Source organism: Suncus etruscus, chromosome 2 (genome assembly GCF_024139225.1).
Source record: "Suncus etruscus isolate mSunEtr1 chromosome 2, mSunEtr1.pri.cur, whole genome shotgun sequence".
Classification (NCBI taxonomy): Eukaryota; Metazoa; Chordata; class Mammalia; order Eulipotyphla; family Soricidae; genus Suncus; species Suncus etruscus.
This window is the reverse complement of record NC_064849.1, coordinates 17,461,848-17,478,741: the sequence shown is the minus strand read 5'-3', so window position 1 is coordinate 17,478,741 and position 16,894 is coordinate 17,461,848. Positions and strand designations below refer to the sequence as shown.

At 31.7% G+C, this 16,894-nt stretch overlaps 1 protein-coding gene across 1 annotated transcript in view; it reads right to left on the bottom strand.

The window, feature by feature from the left end:
• The window catches only part of UNC13C (unc-13 homolog C), a 278,305-nt gene that overhangs the window by 236,011 nt on the left and 25,400 nt on the right, over positions 1-16,894 (bottom strand). The gene's annotated exons all lie outside the window — the stretch shown is intronic.

The following is a 16,894-nucleotide window of genomic DNA, read 5'->3' as shown; positions in this document are numbered from 1 at the left end:
TAAATTTGGAATTATTTTTCCATATTCAAGAAGTGCTAGCTATCACCATTTATATGACAAGTAATGACCTTTTTGGCAATAGCTTTAAAAGTCAAAATGTCAAAAAACTTTCATCCAGAGATACAAAATCTTTATTCTTAAAAGTGCATCTTGAATTCTTCCAAAGAATTAATTAGGAACTAGGTTGACGAGAGCCAGAATTTTATCATTTAATTTTTTTTCCTGATGCATATATTCCTAGGAATTAAATTCTTTCTTCATGCGCTTCAGGCACTTTTTAACCAATGAAGCAATTTTCTGGGTCCTTTCTTTCTGTTCTTCCTCAAATATCAGAACTATCTTGAGGATAGTAATACAAGTGCTGTGCTGGGATTTGAACTCCTAACTTTTACACTGGTCAGACAGTTATTTTAAACAAATTATCTCCAAGGCCCAAAAACTAATGTTTAAATCTTTTAGTAGTTTATAAATGTTAGGATATATATTCCTTATAATTTACAGGCTACAAATGACTTATAAAACATGAACTTGTTAATCTGGGGGAGTAAATTAACCCTTTTTGAAAAGATATCAAGCTCTTAATTGTCTTTGCAGTGTGTAATGGTGGTGGTGGTTATTGTTTCTGAAAAATACTTGGCAGTTCTTAGGTAATAGTATCTTATGGTCTTATGGTCAGGGATCACTCATGGTAGACTCGGGACACCATATTGCATGCTATGGATCAAACCTGGAAAGGCCACATGCAAAGCAAGCACTCTACCAGCTGTAATATCTCTGGCCCAATATATTTAGCTTTTAGAAAGTTATGGTTTTACACTTTTTTTTTTCAGAGATATTCAAAGGGAAAAAATATGTTCCATCAAGTCCACAAAAAAGGAATTCTGTTTTTAGTCTCAGAGTTTGTAGTCTTTTTTTTTTTTACACCACCCATCACCAGTGCAACATTCCCATCACCAATGTCCCAAGTCTCCCTCCTCCCCACCCGACCCCCGCCTGTACTCTAAACAGGTTCTCAATTTCCCTCATACATTCTCATTATTAGTAAAGGTTTTACACTTTTGATCCAAAGAAAATGGCTCTCCCTATAACTGTTAGTTCAGAAATGGATTCAGATCCACAATAAATTTTTGTTTCCAATCTACAAGTACTCAAGAGTGCTTTTGAACCTTTTATACCTCATAATATTTTTCTAATAAAGCTAGTTACTATGCAGATGCAATTTATCTTAAATGTTTATTGTTATTTTCCATCAGGACTATGCTGATTATTTTAAAGTTATCAGAGATAAACTTAAATTTGCATTTATATGAGTATTTCTACAAGGTGTGCATTAAATGTCTAAGTAGCTCAATTGATATTCAATAATATCTTAATCAGATATCAACAAAAGAGATAACATCCAGTGAAAGTACTTTATAAAATGACATTTTCAGCAAATCAAATTTTAAAAAAACATTTAATGGACAAATCAGCTAACAGAAAAAAATCACAAGTGAAGACTTATGCAGGGAAAAATAGCATACAGGAAGGTCTCCCTTCTACAGAATATAACATAGGAAAGTCAAAGAAAAAACCCTTCATTTAGTTTTAATTTTTATTAATTACACAGAATATTTTATGTGAACTTCACAAATATATTATCTTTACTTAGAGGTTACAAATTTAGGTTTTTCTTCAAAATAATTATAAATTCCAATCTAATAATTGCAATATTCTCCTTGGTTGTGTTCTTCTCTCTTTCATATTTTTTCTTAACAGTTATTATAAAACATTTTTAATCTCATTAAGTTATATATCTCTCATTCTCAATCCCCACCATAGTCAGAACATAATTTTATAGCTTTATGACAGGAACTATTTTGTCTCACATTTTCACCCTTCTGTAAAAATTTAAAAAAATACAGTGCAAACCAAACTGGATCTGTAGCACTGACTTATATCTTGTAAATAAATATTCTTAACATGGTTGATGTCAAGTTAACTCTTTGAATATTTAATAATCACCAATGGCACAACTATATGATTATAGTTTATATTCCATGGTGGCCATCTTTCTAAGTTATCTATGCACAACTTGGAAAATAGTATATAACAAAAAATAGTTCTTGAGAAATCTGATATTAAATAATTTACTATATGTGAGCATTTACTTTGGTTAATGGTTTAATTTAATGTATTATGACCCTTTTTGTAGTCTAAAATTAGGGCCACAATTCAGCAAGAAAAGAATATATTTATCAAAAAAGATAAATATAATGTGAAATATGTATTATAAAGAACAATAAAAATGAACAAAGCCTCTTGTCCTTGGTATCAGATTTGGAATTTTTAGAAAGCAAGATCTATGTGGCAATCACCAGAGAGCAGAATTTGATCTAGACAGTACAAGCACTTATTAGTATAAATTAAGATAATAACATATGTCCAAATATAAGAGGAAAAAGTCACCAATAAAATATATCTTAAAAAGAACAAAGTAACATATTGGTTTATGGTACTTTGAGTATGAAAGCAGTCTGTCTCTTGAATTCTAATTTACCACTTACTATTTTTGTGCCCTCTAAATTTGGGATTATTATTTATATATTTTTTAAGTTTCTTCATCTGAAGTACAAATGAAAGAACAATAGTTACTCCCTTATCAGGATCATTCTATTAGAAATTGGATATGATTATGGCAACAAGACTAAAACGTTAATAAATTTTTAAAGGTAAAAAGGTAGAAAAATTTATTTTAAAACAAATTTTAGATAAATAAGTATAGTGGAGTTTTGAACTTCATCATTGTTTAACCAATGAAACTATTTTATTGGTAGCTTTTCCCTCTCTATATTATTATCTTAGTTTATACTGTTAAGTGCTTGTACTGTCTAGGTTAAATTATGCTCTCCGGTGATTGCCATACAGATCTTGCTTTCTAAATATTTCAAATTTGATACCAAGGATAAGAGGTTGTTTTTATTGGATGTTTTCATTTTATCTCATGAAAAGTGCCATACTTGACTTATACAGTGTGTAACTAACCCCTGGCTACATGTGGGAGTCATAAAGTGATTAAAGATAAGATTTCAAAGAAAGTGGAGGAATATTAATGTTTTTAATGTTTATAAATTTTTATCTGAATCGGTGGCTGATGGATCCCAAGGAGGTAGTTGGTTAAGCTTGTATGCGAAGCATAAATGAAGTGTCCTGGTACTGAGGCATTTCTCTCTCTAGGAAGGAGTCTTAATCAAGAGAAATTGTATTCTTTGTCTTCTATTTCCCACTAAAATCCTGTAGGTGGGCTTACTTTCAGAGCCTCTGTTTTTCTTTCCTGTGGGATCACGTAAGTGGGAGTGTAGCTGGCATTTTTTAAACCATTCCCTTCAGTTGGTTTAAATTCATGATCATCAACACTGCTCTGATCCAGTCAGTGCTTTCAATCTTTTCAAAGAACAGAACTGCTACTCCCTCAGGCTTCAAGTCAACCGCCTTCTTTTCTTATAAAATCAAAGGCACACATGCCAAAAGGGCTTTCCAAAACAACATAATGCTGATGTTTAATACCAGGGTAATCGGAGGAGTGCTGATGTAGCACAGTGTCACCCCACTTCTGTAGGAGGCCCCATCATTGCTGGGAGAGAATGTGGGCAGGTAGAGACTTAGTAGGAATTGCCATTTTAAAGAAACTGTCTTTACTGTCAGTGAGCTTGGAACCAAAGTAAAAATTACCAGCCAAACCTAAAATCAACCACTTTAACTCTTTTTTCCCCATCTGCCCCAGCCACTGCCACCAGCACCGTAGTCCAATTATCTCATGGAAAAACCTTCATAACAAGATTGGAAACAGTTATATTACAAAAGGAATAGCAGGAAATCACTCTCTTATTTGTGTGCCAAATCTATCTCTTAAGAGCATTTTCTAGAATCTTACTTTCAGAAACTTCCATATCATAAACTTGACCTTCTTTTGTATTAGGAAAACCAAAATATATTAAGTCCTCAATTTGAAAAAAAAAACTTTTACTCTGCAAACAAAGAAAAAATAAAATAGAGAGCAAGGGAGATATCAGAAATAAAATACTTTTATATCACATGTAAACAAATAAAAAATAAAACAAAACATTTATACACAGGATGTTATTTGATTTCTATCACAATGTTGATAGAAATAGACCTTAAGCTAAATGATGTCGTTCTGTTAGACATGAGTAAAGTCATAGAACACATATCACATACATGGTTATTTCAGGGACAGTGATAAAATGAGACAAATAAACTTTGTAATTCTGAGTGCAAATTCAAAGAAAGGTAACACAAATTATAAAAATTATCCCCTCCTGATCAATATGAGGAACCATCTTTTCTTTGTTTAAAAACTTTCTAATTTAAACCAGTGTGATTTACAAAGTTATTCATAGTTGGGTTTTAGACATATATTTCAGGACTAATCTCAACCCCCAGTGTTAAGCTTCTCCACCAGCATGCCATCATTAACAGGTACATTTTTACATTTGGTTGTTAATGTTTGGGTCTCATGATTTCATTGTTGTTGACTCTGGCTTGGATATTTAGTTCAATCTTTTAACAACATCAATGTACCAGAGACCTCTTAGTCCTTGGTGTCTTTATCCTTTCCATTTAGTTTCTTTCCTTCTCCTCACTATATTCTGAAATATTCAGAAATTCTCAACAACTTTCTTTTAAGTCATTGCATTTCTTTATTCAGTTATTCTAAATACCACCTATAAGTACTATCAAACTGTATTTATCATTTTTATGGATTTCATTTAACATTATATCTTCTAGTTCCATCCATAATTGTAGTGAATTGCATGTTTGTGTTATTCCTTACTGCATATAGTATTTCATTATGTATGCATACCATGTCTTTATGAGCCATTCATCTGTTGTTGGATATCTGGATTGATCCCAACCTTAAGCTATTATATTAAGTGCTACAATTATAGTAGTGTGTATACATTCTTTTAGAGTATTGTTTTTCCCCCCGGTTATAAATACCTAAAAGCAAGATTTCTGGGTCATAATGAAAGTTTTATTTGAGAGTCCTCCATATTATTTTCCAAAGTGATTGGACCAGGCAGCATTCCTGTCAGCAATGAATGAGTTCCTTTTTCACCAAATCCCTGCCAACACAAATGGTTTCTAATGCTTTTTTTTATATGTGCCACTCTCACTGGTTTAAGATAGTATCTCATTGTCCTGATTTGAATTTTGTTAATGATAAGTGAGGCAGCATCATTTCTTTATTAAGATAAACTATGAATCTAAGATATTCTGCCCTACTTGTAGATAATATTTTTAAATATACACAAGTCATGAAATTGACTCATTTTCACATACACCAGATCTAGAGAAAATCTGTTTTATGAATTTCTAATACCCTCTTACTGAGATTATGGTTTATCTGGTATTAATTTTCCACTGAATCAGAAAGTAACATAACCTTAAAAACTACTAGAATTTACCATTTTTTTTTATACCATAAGATGCACTCCCCCTACTCAAAAGATGGGGGAAATATCTGTGTGTCTTATGGAGCAAATGCCGCCTGAGGCTGAAGCCTGAGTGCAGGCGAGGTGAACATATACTAACCACTTGACACTCATAGTGTTATGCCCCTATGGCACAGACATACCACATAGTATGAACAATCAGGTCATTGCACATTTGCTGTCACATATAGAGCTTTCATTTGACTATTTGATTACTGCTGCGACTTTTATTGTTTAGGTTAACAAGAGAGTATTAAATTTTTTTAATTTTATGATATAAAAATGTTAGGTAAATGTGTTTAACTAGCTGTGGACTGGTATATTGTAAATATACTTTCGCCTTGCAGGCTGGTTGTTTCCAGCTGCCATTTTCTAATGGTGTCTTGCATGGTTTCATTTGTTTTAGAATATATTTTTCTTGTTTCTCTCGTCTAAAAACTATGTGTGTCTATGGTCAGTTGTGTCTTATACAGTGAAAAATATGGTACCTGCTAATCTTTAGCTGGCAAGTATTATTATTTTCTTTTCATTTTGGGGCCAAACCTGGCAGAGCTCTGGGATTATTCTTTGCATTAAGCTCAGAGATCATTCCTGGTGGTGTTCGGGGAACATATGGGGTCTCAGGGATCAAACTTGAATGAGATACATACAGAGCACACTACTTAACCATGAACCTATCACTCAGGCTCCTTCACAAGTATTGTAAATTTAAAATATAGATAATACTGTTTTTCACATATAAGTGTAGTAATGCATTATTCAAATTTCAATAAAACAACTTAAAATATAAAGATCTTTCACAAGTTCCTAAAATTAAAATTTTATTAAAAATTAAAAATTAATTTATTTTTCCCCATTCTTTCCATCTATCAGTATGCTCCCCATCTCTTTATTAAAACAGATAGAGGTCCACACTCTTGTATATACATATGAGTAGATAAATGGAATTATATTAAGCATTAAATATTTTTACAGTTTTTCCTTCTATAGTCCATACACCAAAGTTCCATTATTAATTTATTTTTATTAATACAAATCAATCATTTATTTCCCTACTAGCCAAATTAAGTTGGCAGTACTATTTATTCTTATTGATACTGAAAAATCTGTGCATTAATTATGTTGGAAGGAGCAGTGAGAATTGAGACTTAACTACAGAAGACTGGTGGGTTGGCCTATAAGGGCAGACTTAATGGCCTTCATGTTAAGAAATTGTGGGAGGATAATGTCTAGACAGCACAAGTATATAATAAGACATAAAACCTAGAAGCTGGAATCCCTCTTCTGTTACCTGAGGCATGCAGCTCATCAGAAGCTACCTGATATATCAAAACAAATGGACTCAAGGTCAACTCACAACAAGGGTGATGCCTTGTAAGGGGGCAGCAGCTAACTCAGACATAAAATAATCTCTCACAAAAATAATTCCACAGAGTCTTCTTGGTAGTGGAGAAGATAGACAGTCACATAAAAAGAAAAGACTTTGAGACTGCAAAAGAAATCATGGTAAAGCAATGAAAAGCCCCACCAATTGCAATCCCTCAGAATTGACCAGTAATAACTCCATATATACTCCATATATACCTCTCTAAAATGGAGTTAAAAGTACAAATACTAAGGATGTTTAATGAACTCAAAGAAACAGTGAATATACTGCCAATAAAATACAGGAGTATGTGAGAGGAGAAATAAATTTTAGAAATCCAGAAAAGCCATAATTAAAAATACTTGGTAGAAGAAATAAAAAATTCATTGGGATGCCTCACCAGCAGGCTAACAGTTGCTGAGGACAAATATCGGTGAACTCAAAGATGAAGTGCAGAAACAAAACAGCAACAAAAGATTTAACAGCAAAATATGAGGGAAACCCTCAAAATAAACGAACAGATGACGAGAAAACTTTGTGATCAATTCAAGAGAAAGAAAGAGGAAAGAAAAACCGTTATGAAGAAGGTTTAGTCAAAGATATCATTGCTGGGAAGTTTCCAGAACTGGTGAACACATATACCCACATTCTCGACACCTAGAAATATCAGCTAAAAGAGACCCAAATAAAAACGCCCCAAATTTAATTAGAATGGTAAAAATCATAGAGATAGAAAACGAAAAGCAGCAAGAAATAATGGAATTTACATGTAAAGGAGCATTCTTTTTATTTATTTATTTATTTATTTTGGTTTTTGGGCCACACCCGTGTGATGCTCAGGGGTTACTCCTGGCTATGTGCTCAGAAATCGCCCCTGGCTTGGGGGGGGGACCATATGGGACGCCAGGGGATCGAACCACGGTCCTGATCCTTGGCTAGCGCTTACAAGGCAGACACCTTACCTCTAGCGCCACCTTCCCGGCCCTAAAGGAGCATTCTTAAAATTTAAGGGAGATTTACCAAAGGAAATGGTCTAGCCCAAAGTATGGTGGAATATAATAAAAAAATCAAGGAAATAATCTCTCACATAGAAAACTTTACTCAGCCAGATTTGAATGAATGATACACACATACTGCTCAGATATTTCATATATTCTAAGCCACTCTAAACCACCTTTAAGAGAAGAAATAAAAGTGTTATATAATTTAAGAGAAATCACCAAACACACAAACTTGTACAGAAAGATGGCTCAAATATCCATGACAATAATCTATCTCAATATCAATGAACTAAAGGCACCAATTAAGGGACACTGAATGCATTAGACAATGGAACTCAACATTCTGATGATATCTAGAAAGAACATGTTTGAACAATTAGAGTAAACTCAAATTTAGAGTCAAGTGTTGGGAAAAATTCTTCAAACAAACAACATCCTCAAAAATGCTGGAGTGGTCATACTAGTATCAATCAACATAGACTATAATCTCAAAAATGTTATGAGACAGTAAATGTCATTTATTATTAAATGAATGACATGTACATCCCAAAGAACAGTGACTCCTAAACATATATTTACCTTATTAGAGACTAGCAAAATACTTAAAAATAGTATTACTAATCTAATAGTATTGAAGGAAGACATCCATTAATAATTCAAAAGTAGTAGACTTCACTACAGCTATATCACCTCTTGACAAATCAACTAAAACTCAATAAGATACTTGCTTTGAGAAAAAATATGTATATACATACATAGCTTTTCATTCCCCCCAAATAAATATACATTCTTAAGTACACACAGGACATTATCCAGAATAGATGATGTGTTGTGAAACAAAACATACCTCAAAATTCAAGAGGAAAGAAATAATATCAACTATCTTCTCAGACCATGAAGTGCTGAAACTAAATCTTAATCACAAACAGGAACAGAGAAACAACAGAAACACCTGTATACTAAATACTTTTCATTATTAAAAATGCAAAGTGTCAGAGGGGAACTCAAGGAGGAAATAAAAAGACTCTGGAAACAAATAAGAACGAGGATATCAGCTACTAAAACTTGTGAAACACAGCAAAAGGAAAGTTAATAAAGAAGTTTATAGCTATGCAAGCCTTCATAAGAAAGGAAGAAAGGGCCCACATAAACAATTTGACAGTACACTTAATAAACTGGAAAATGACTAACAAAAGGATAATAAAACAGGTAGGAGGCAGAAAATAATAAAACCTAAAACAAAAATTAACGAACTGAAACCCCAGAAAATAATCCAAAGGATTAATGAAACGAACAATTTGTTCATTAAAAAAATAAATCAATAAACAACTGGCAAGACTGACAGAGAGAGAAAACCCTAATAAATTATATCAAAAAGGGGGTTAATAATAGATGGCATAGAAATTCAAAAGATCATCAGAGATTACTTGCAACAAAATTAGAGAACTTAGAAAAAATGGATACCTCTTTTATAAACTCCTATAAACTCGTAAGTCTGAACCAAGATGAATTGGAAATACCTGGACAGATCTATTACTATCAAGGAAATTGAAATGGTAATTAAATTATTAATGAAAAAAAAAAGCCCAAGCCCAGGAGGATTTACTTGTGAATTGTTTCAAACCTTTAAAATGGATCTACTACCAATACCTTTCAGGATCTTCCTGAAAATTAAAGAAACAGAAACATTTCCAAGTAAGTTCTATGAAGCAAACATCAACTTGACACAGAAGCAGACACAACACAAAAAATAGAAGTACAGTCAGACAACCTTAACCTATGTACATAAATCATAAAAGACAATATGAATAAAATAAAAATTATATCAAAATATCCAGAAAAAGAATTAAAAAATATCCAGCTTAATAAAATTCTCAACAAAAAGGGAATCAAAGGAACTTTACTCAATGTAGTTGAGTGATTGACCACAAGCCCATGATAAACATTTTACCATGAAAAATAAACTAAAAGCCATCCCTCTAAGATCAGGCATAAGGAAAGTTTGTCCACTTTCACTTCTATAGTACTAAAGGTACTTGCTATATCAGTTAGGAAAGTAAAATATATCTTGGACATTAAGATTGAAAGTGAAGAAGTCAAGCTTTCACTTATGGATGATATACCATATTTAGTTAATGTAATAGTATATTTACAAAAGACTACAAAAACCTCTATAAAATATATTTGCATAGTAAAGTGACAGGCTAAAAATTAATACTAAAAAGCCCATGTTTTCCTATAACAAATGATAAAAGCGAAAAAAAAGGATATTTAAAAATAATCCTATTCACAATTTTGCCTCAAAATATCAAGTACCTTGAAATTAAGAGGTAAAAAAACTATACAAAGAAAACTGCAACAACTTCAAGAAATAAGAAAGCACAAGAGAAAATGGAAACACACCCCTTGCTCATGGTTTGGGACAATTAGCATCATTAAAATGGCAATAGAGTTCAAAGTATTATACATATACAATGCAGTTCTAGAGGAACTCATGACATTTTCAAAGAAATAGATCAAATACTTTTGGAATTATATATCCTGAAATGAATCCTCAAATATATGATGAGGGTTTTTTTTAATAAAAAAAATGTATGAAGTGGAGCAAGAAAATTTTCTTCAACAAGTAATACTAGAAAAACAGGTCAGGTATGTGAAAGAAAATTAAGTTGGAATTCTTTATAACATCAGTTGCAAAGAACAAATACAAATGAAATAAAAACCTTGACATCAGACTTAAAGCATAAGGTACATAGAGGAAAATGAAGGAAGAATGTCCATGGCATTGAAGCTAAAGGACATTCAAGGATGAAACACTTCTTATCAAGAAATTGAGACAAATATAAACAAATAGGACTACATGAAACTAAGAAGCTTCTGTACCTCAAGGAAACAGTGAATAGTATACAAAGACTGTCCATGGATTAAAAGAAACAATTCACCTAATACTGACCACATAAGGGGTTAACATATAAGGCATTTGAGTTTACAAGAAAAAACGAAACTAAAGCTAAAAAATGTGGAGAAGAAATGAACAGAAACTTCCTCAAAGAAATAACAAATAGTCAAAAGGCACATAAAAATGCTTCACATCATTCATTATCAGGGAGATGCAAACTAAAACAATAATATTATTATCACCTCATACTACAGAGACTGACACATATCGTGAAGAACAATAACAGTTCTCACATGGATGGAGGGAAACAATGATACACATTCTCCACTGGTGGGAATATAGACTGGGCCAGCCATTTTGAAAAACAACTTGGTCTTTCCTCAAAAAAATTTAGAAACTGAGTTTCATATTGACCCAGCAATGCCATTACAGAGAATATATCTAGTGGCCCAAAATTCAGAAAGGGTATCTGTACTCATATGTTCATTGCAGCACTGTTCATGATAACAAGAACCTGGAAACAACCTAAGTACCCAAAACAGATGAGTGGATAAAGAAATAATCATATATCTATTAACACAGTGAATACTATGAAGATTTTAAGAAAAAAGAAGTAATGAACTTTGCTTAGATATGGATAAACATGAAGAGTTTCATGTTGAGAGAAATTAGTTAAAGGGAGAGGGACTGATATAGAATAATCACATTCATCTATGAGACAACCTAATCTGAGAATAATACCCAGAGACAATAGAAAAGATGGATGAAACATGCAGTTCAGACAATGCAGGGATTACTATATCAATAATAAATAAAAATTGTCACCCTGGACAAAAACTGGAAATTAAAGAAAATTAAAGGAAAGGAAAGTTATATGCAGGATACAATTTTAGTAACAGTATTGCAAGCCAATATGCTTAAAAGGAAAAAAATAAAGAGACAGACAGGGAGGAAGAGAGTGATATAGAGAGAGACAGAGAGAAAAAGTAGATTTTGTAGAGTCAGACTGAGAAGAGATGAAGGGGGCATGAAAAGAAGATAATTGGAAAAATTGGTGGTTGGAATTGAACACCTGTGAAGGGATTGGTGTTAGGAAAAAAACATTATTGGGAATCAACTCTCAACAACTTTTTAAGTCTGTATCTCATGATGACTTAATATGAAAATGAATAAAAAGAACAAAACCATGTGGAATAGTGAAAAGCAGTAAAAAAAATCACCAACTTTCCTATGTTTTTTCTCAAAAACTAACTTTGCTGATCTTTCTTTACAAACTAGAAATACCTATGTTGGGAGTTGAGAGACTTGAACTCTAACCCTTGTTATATGTTGGACTACAATTTTTATGGTGGCATCAACTCATCTACACTCAGTAAAAGCAGTATTTTGGATTCTCTAACCACATATTTCAAAGGATCTACTAATAATCTATGGTTTATGAAATATTATGTGATACTTATACTATTATAATGATATTTCCACTTCTTATTTTTATGTCTTGGTTTGCTTTTAAAAACATTTGTAAAGTTACTAATGGAGCTCTAATATATAGTAAATTCTGGTATGATTAAGTATGCTGAACATCTAAATTCTGCTACTATGATCTGTGAATTACTACATATTTTATATAATTTTATTTTAAGTAGTAGAATACCAAGTTTCCATTATATTTGCCAATATATATTTGTTTTGGTTAGTTTAAAAAATATACTTGAATGTAAAGATAGTGATTATTTTCTTTCTTGCTTTGAAAGTCCATAAAAAAAGCTCACAATATCTATTCAATGTATACAGATAAGTGATTGTCTTAAATAATATCATGATGTGATAACATGAATGACAATAAAGAGAATCAATATGTATTGCAGACATGATTTCTCTAATAAAAATTTTAATGGTAGAATTTTATATAGTCAATAATTAGGGCACATATAATTAACATAAATTCTTCAGGACGTAGACAGAAAAAAACCAAACATGCTACAAGATGTTGTATTCCTGAATTTTCGATAAAATTTATACCCTGTCATTAGGTACTTGAAATATTCACTTAGCAGTAAAAATTAGGGGGACAGAAATAAGGTGATTGCTTTGCACACAATCAATCCAGAATTGATCCCCAGCCACAATTGTGATTCTCCTAGTTTGGTGCCACTGATCCCTGAGAAGATATAGAGGAGTAAGTTCTGAGAACAGCTGGATTTGAGTCTCCAAAATAAAATAAATGTTTAGATAAAACAAAATTTGTATTCATTAGAATTCTAGAAATTCTTTGGTAATGTAGAAGAAAGTAGACTGGTTTGGGAAATTTAAGTATTTGCATCTTTTATTCTTCTAAAATGAAATACCTATTTTATATTTTAAGAAGATAATCAAGGAAATTATTTTACATATTAAATCTTCTAGATAAATCTCACTCTGAACATAACCTTATTCCAGTATACATATAATATACATATATATATGCAAGTAGCTTTTGAATGTGTGTGTGTGTATATATATATATATATGCATTTTACTTGCTTATAATTGCTAAAATAACTGTTTCAAGTGAAAATGCTTTTTTTGGGTTATTAATATAATTTAAGGTCAAAACAGTTCTTTTATTAACTATAAATCAATACTTCTATCATCAAATGTTTCCTAAAAACATTGATAAGATGTACCAAGACAGAGTGAGTTGATACAGAAAGAAGGTAACTGGCTACTCTTATAGTCCTGAAACTGAAGATAACTTCAGTTATTTTTCTCAATAATTCATTTTTATGTTTACCTTTGGTCTTCTCGATCCTTACTTGCATTCTATACCTGCTGGCTTATAGATTAGAAGACAATTTGGTAACTTCCTTCAAATATAATAAGCTAGACAGAAGCTGAGATGAGACTGTTTGGGAAATTATTGACACTTCTATTCAATTCTAACCATCAAAGAAGAAAAAAAACAATGAGTGGGATTTCACAATCAATTGGTTTAATTCCACTTTCCTTTAAATATATCACAGACCCAAGTGTTAAGCTGAAAAATAACAAATTCAAAGAAATGTAAGAAAATTTTTCTTTAATTTCACTGCATCTCTATTTGAAAATAAGAACACATAAGAGAAATAAATAAAATAATTATATACTTATGTGCATTATAAAACATCAGCTAATAGGAAACTGATTTTAAAATGTAAAATATATGTATATTAAAAATGACATCTAGTGAGTTACATGTCCAATGACTAATAAAATTGTTATTCTAGTGACTTTTAAGAAATTGAAACAAAAGGATAGGATAAATTATTACATGGCTGGAATAATAGTCACCAGTAGTTATTGTGTTATTGTGTCTTCCTTGTATGGGTTCAGTCCTTGGTACATCATATAGTCCCCTGAGCTTGCCAGGAATGATTAATGAGTGCAGAGCAAGGACTAAGTCCTAAGCACTGCAGGGCATAACACCAATATTTCTACCCAATTCCATGCTCAGGAGCCAAGATGACAAGATAATTTTCATACCCAACACAATATACATATTGAGTAAAATCACAATAAAATTTCCCAGGGGGAAAAAATTCAAGGGAATTCTCCATGAAGATACTGCTAAAATGTATCTACAACCACAAAATCCCTAAGACATTCCAGAACAAAAAAATGCATTGTTAAAATATTCCTGAGAAAAAGGATGATAGGAGATAGCATGGGTTCCACCTGCAAACTATATTAAGAATTAGTAATACAATTAATATAATATTAGAACAGAAGCTAAACTCAGTCTATGGAATTGAATTAAGTCACATGTTAATTTTTGCTAAAAGAGTAAAAATCTTAGTTGATAAATATTTTTTACAATAAATACTGTTGGAAAAACTGGTTAACCGCATGCAAAAAATGAAACTGGATGATTATTTTACCCCAATTAACAAATGTTAACTCAAACTGTAGTAATAATTTAGTATAAGACATGGATTCATAGCAAGAATAAAAGAAAGCGCTCCATGAAACTGGTTTTAATGGGGTCTTCAATGAATAAATCCACAGAAAGAAAAAAAAAACACTTGAGATTACAACAGCTCCAAATTTATTATACTCTTCGGTAACTTCAGGTCTGTTTTTCAAATCTAAGGGCTTACTGTCCTTGAATTATCTGGCATTATCTTTTTACTTGCTTATTTTAATACTTCATATGAGTGGAATCATTACTTTTTGTCATTCTGACTTATTACACATAGCAAGATGTTCCATTTCCATACATATGACAATAGGCAAAGACAAAATTTCATCTTTTAGATAAAAATGTTTTCATTGTAGACAATTCCACATCTTTATTTACTCATCTGTGTTTGGGCACTTGGGTTGTTGTAAGGGACCTATGGATAGCAAGGATATGGCATTTTAGTGGTTAGTGTGGTATGGTAACAATGCACTCCTAAATGTATATTTACACTTTTTTTTTGGATTGGGCTACACCTGGTGACCCTCAGGAGTTACTCATGGATATGCTCTCAGAAATTGCTCCTGGCTTGGGGGAATCATATGGGATGCTGGGGTATAGAACCCCGGTCCGTGCTAGGTCAGCCTCGTGCAAGGCAGATGCCCTATTGCTGAACCATCGCTCTGGCCCCGATATTTACACTTTTATAAACTTATGTCATCAGTTACAAGAAAGAAAAATTAAGTGATTTAAATAGTTGCTTTTAATTATGTATGAGCCAAAGGTAGAGATTTTATTTTCCTTCTCTTTTGATTTACTACAAGCATGCATTTGCATGCATGTTTGTGTTTATAAAAATAGATTGAAATATCTTCAGAAATGGATTAGCAAAATAAGTCATTATAGAAACCTGAAGAAAGTCTATTATTTTCAACTATTTAAGAAACTATCATATACAATTAAAGTTAATTTAGTAAAGAGTTTCTTCAGAGGCAAGATTCAAATTTCAATTTATAAGCTAGTATTTTCCAATGATGAATTTAACTGCCTGCCAACATTCAAACTTCCCTGGAGAAATTTAGAGACTTAAAGATCATTCTGAGAAGAAAAACCATAGGACCTTCTTACAATTACATGAGGCTACATAATACTTATTTTGTAGTGGATTATAGGGGGAAAATGAAAGGTTTTATTAAAGAAAATAATCTCTTCCTGTGGCATACCTTGTATAACTTTGTTTTTATGCATGATTTATGATTTATTTAATTAAAATTACAATTTAGTTCATTAATTTCAATGAAAATATTTACCTAGTATATTTAACCAATAATAAATAATACATATCATTTTGGGAAATGTAAATAGATTATGAAAATGTTTCTATTATAGAAAGACCAGGTGGCATCTCTACTCTGAGACCAAGAATAAGCTCACTGCTTTGCATGAACTGCATAATTTTTGTTTACGGGCTTCAAGCTATTTTTATGTGGCAAAATTCTACTTTATAAATGGCACTGCTTTATTATTCTTTATTACATATTTGTTTGCAATTTTGTTTTGATTCTTGGGGTATGCCTAGGGTGTTGCTGTAGGTTTATTCCAGTTCTGTGCTCAGTAATAAATTCTAATGATGCTTTGAAAAGCATATGTGGTAAAATGTTTTGAAGTCTGGTTGATTGTGTGCAAGGTTAGCCCCTTAGTCCCTCCCCTCTGTATTATTTCAAAGACCCTACAATTTTGGTTTTGTACAGTAGATTCAGGTTAATTAGATTGTGAGTTTTTGCAAGTAATAACTTAAGTAATGTGTTAATTTTCCTTCTTTAATGCAGTCTTTCTAGAAGATATATTCTTATTGCCCTCATATACTTTCTTATATTTTGCTTAAATCGTTTCTGTTAAATATTCAGATAGCCACGATCTGACCTGGTTATGGGCTATTTTTTAAAACAAGCTGCAGTATTTCTGATTTAATCTTCATTTTGAGATTTTCATGTAACCCCCTTTATTTTCATACACCAAAGGCAACTTGCATTGAAATTTACATATAACCAAAAGGGTATAGCATGTAGACATAAAAATAAATAGTTTTAATTTAAAATCTTTGTGTTTATAGATTTTGGCTACACCAAAGTAAGATGGAGCATACATGGACAATTAATAATATGTATTTTTGTATTGGCATTATCATTTTGAAAATTAAATGATCAGTATAAAGAA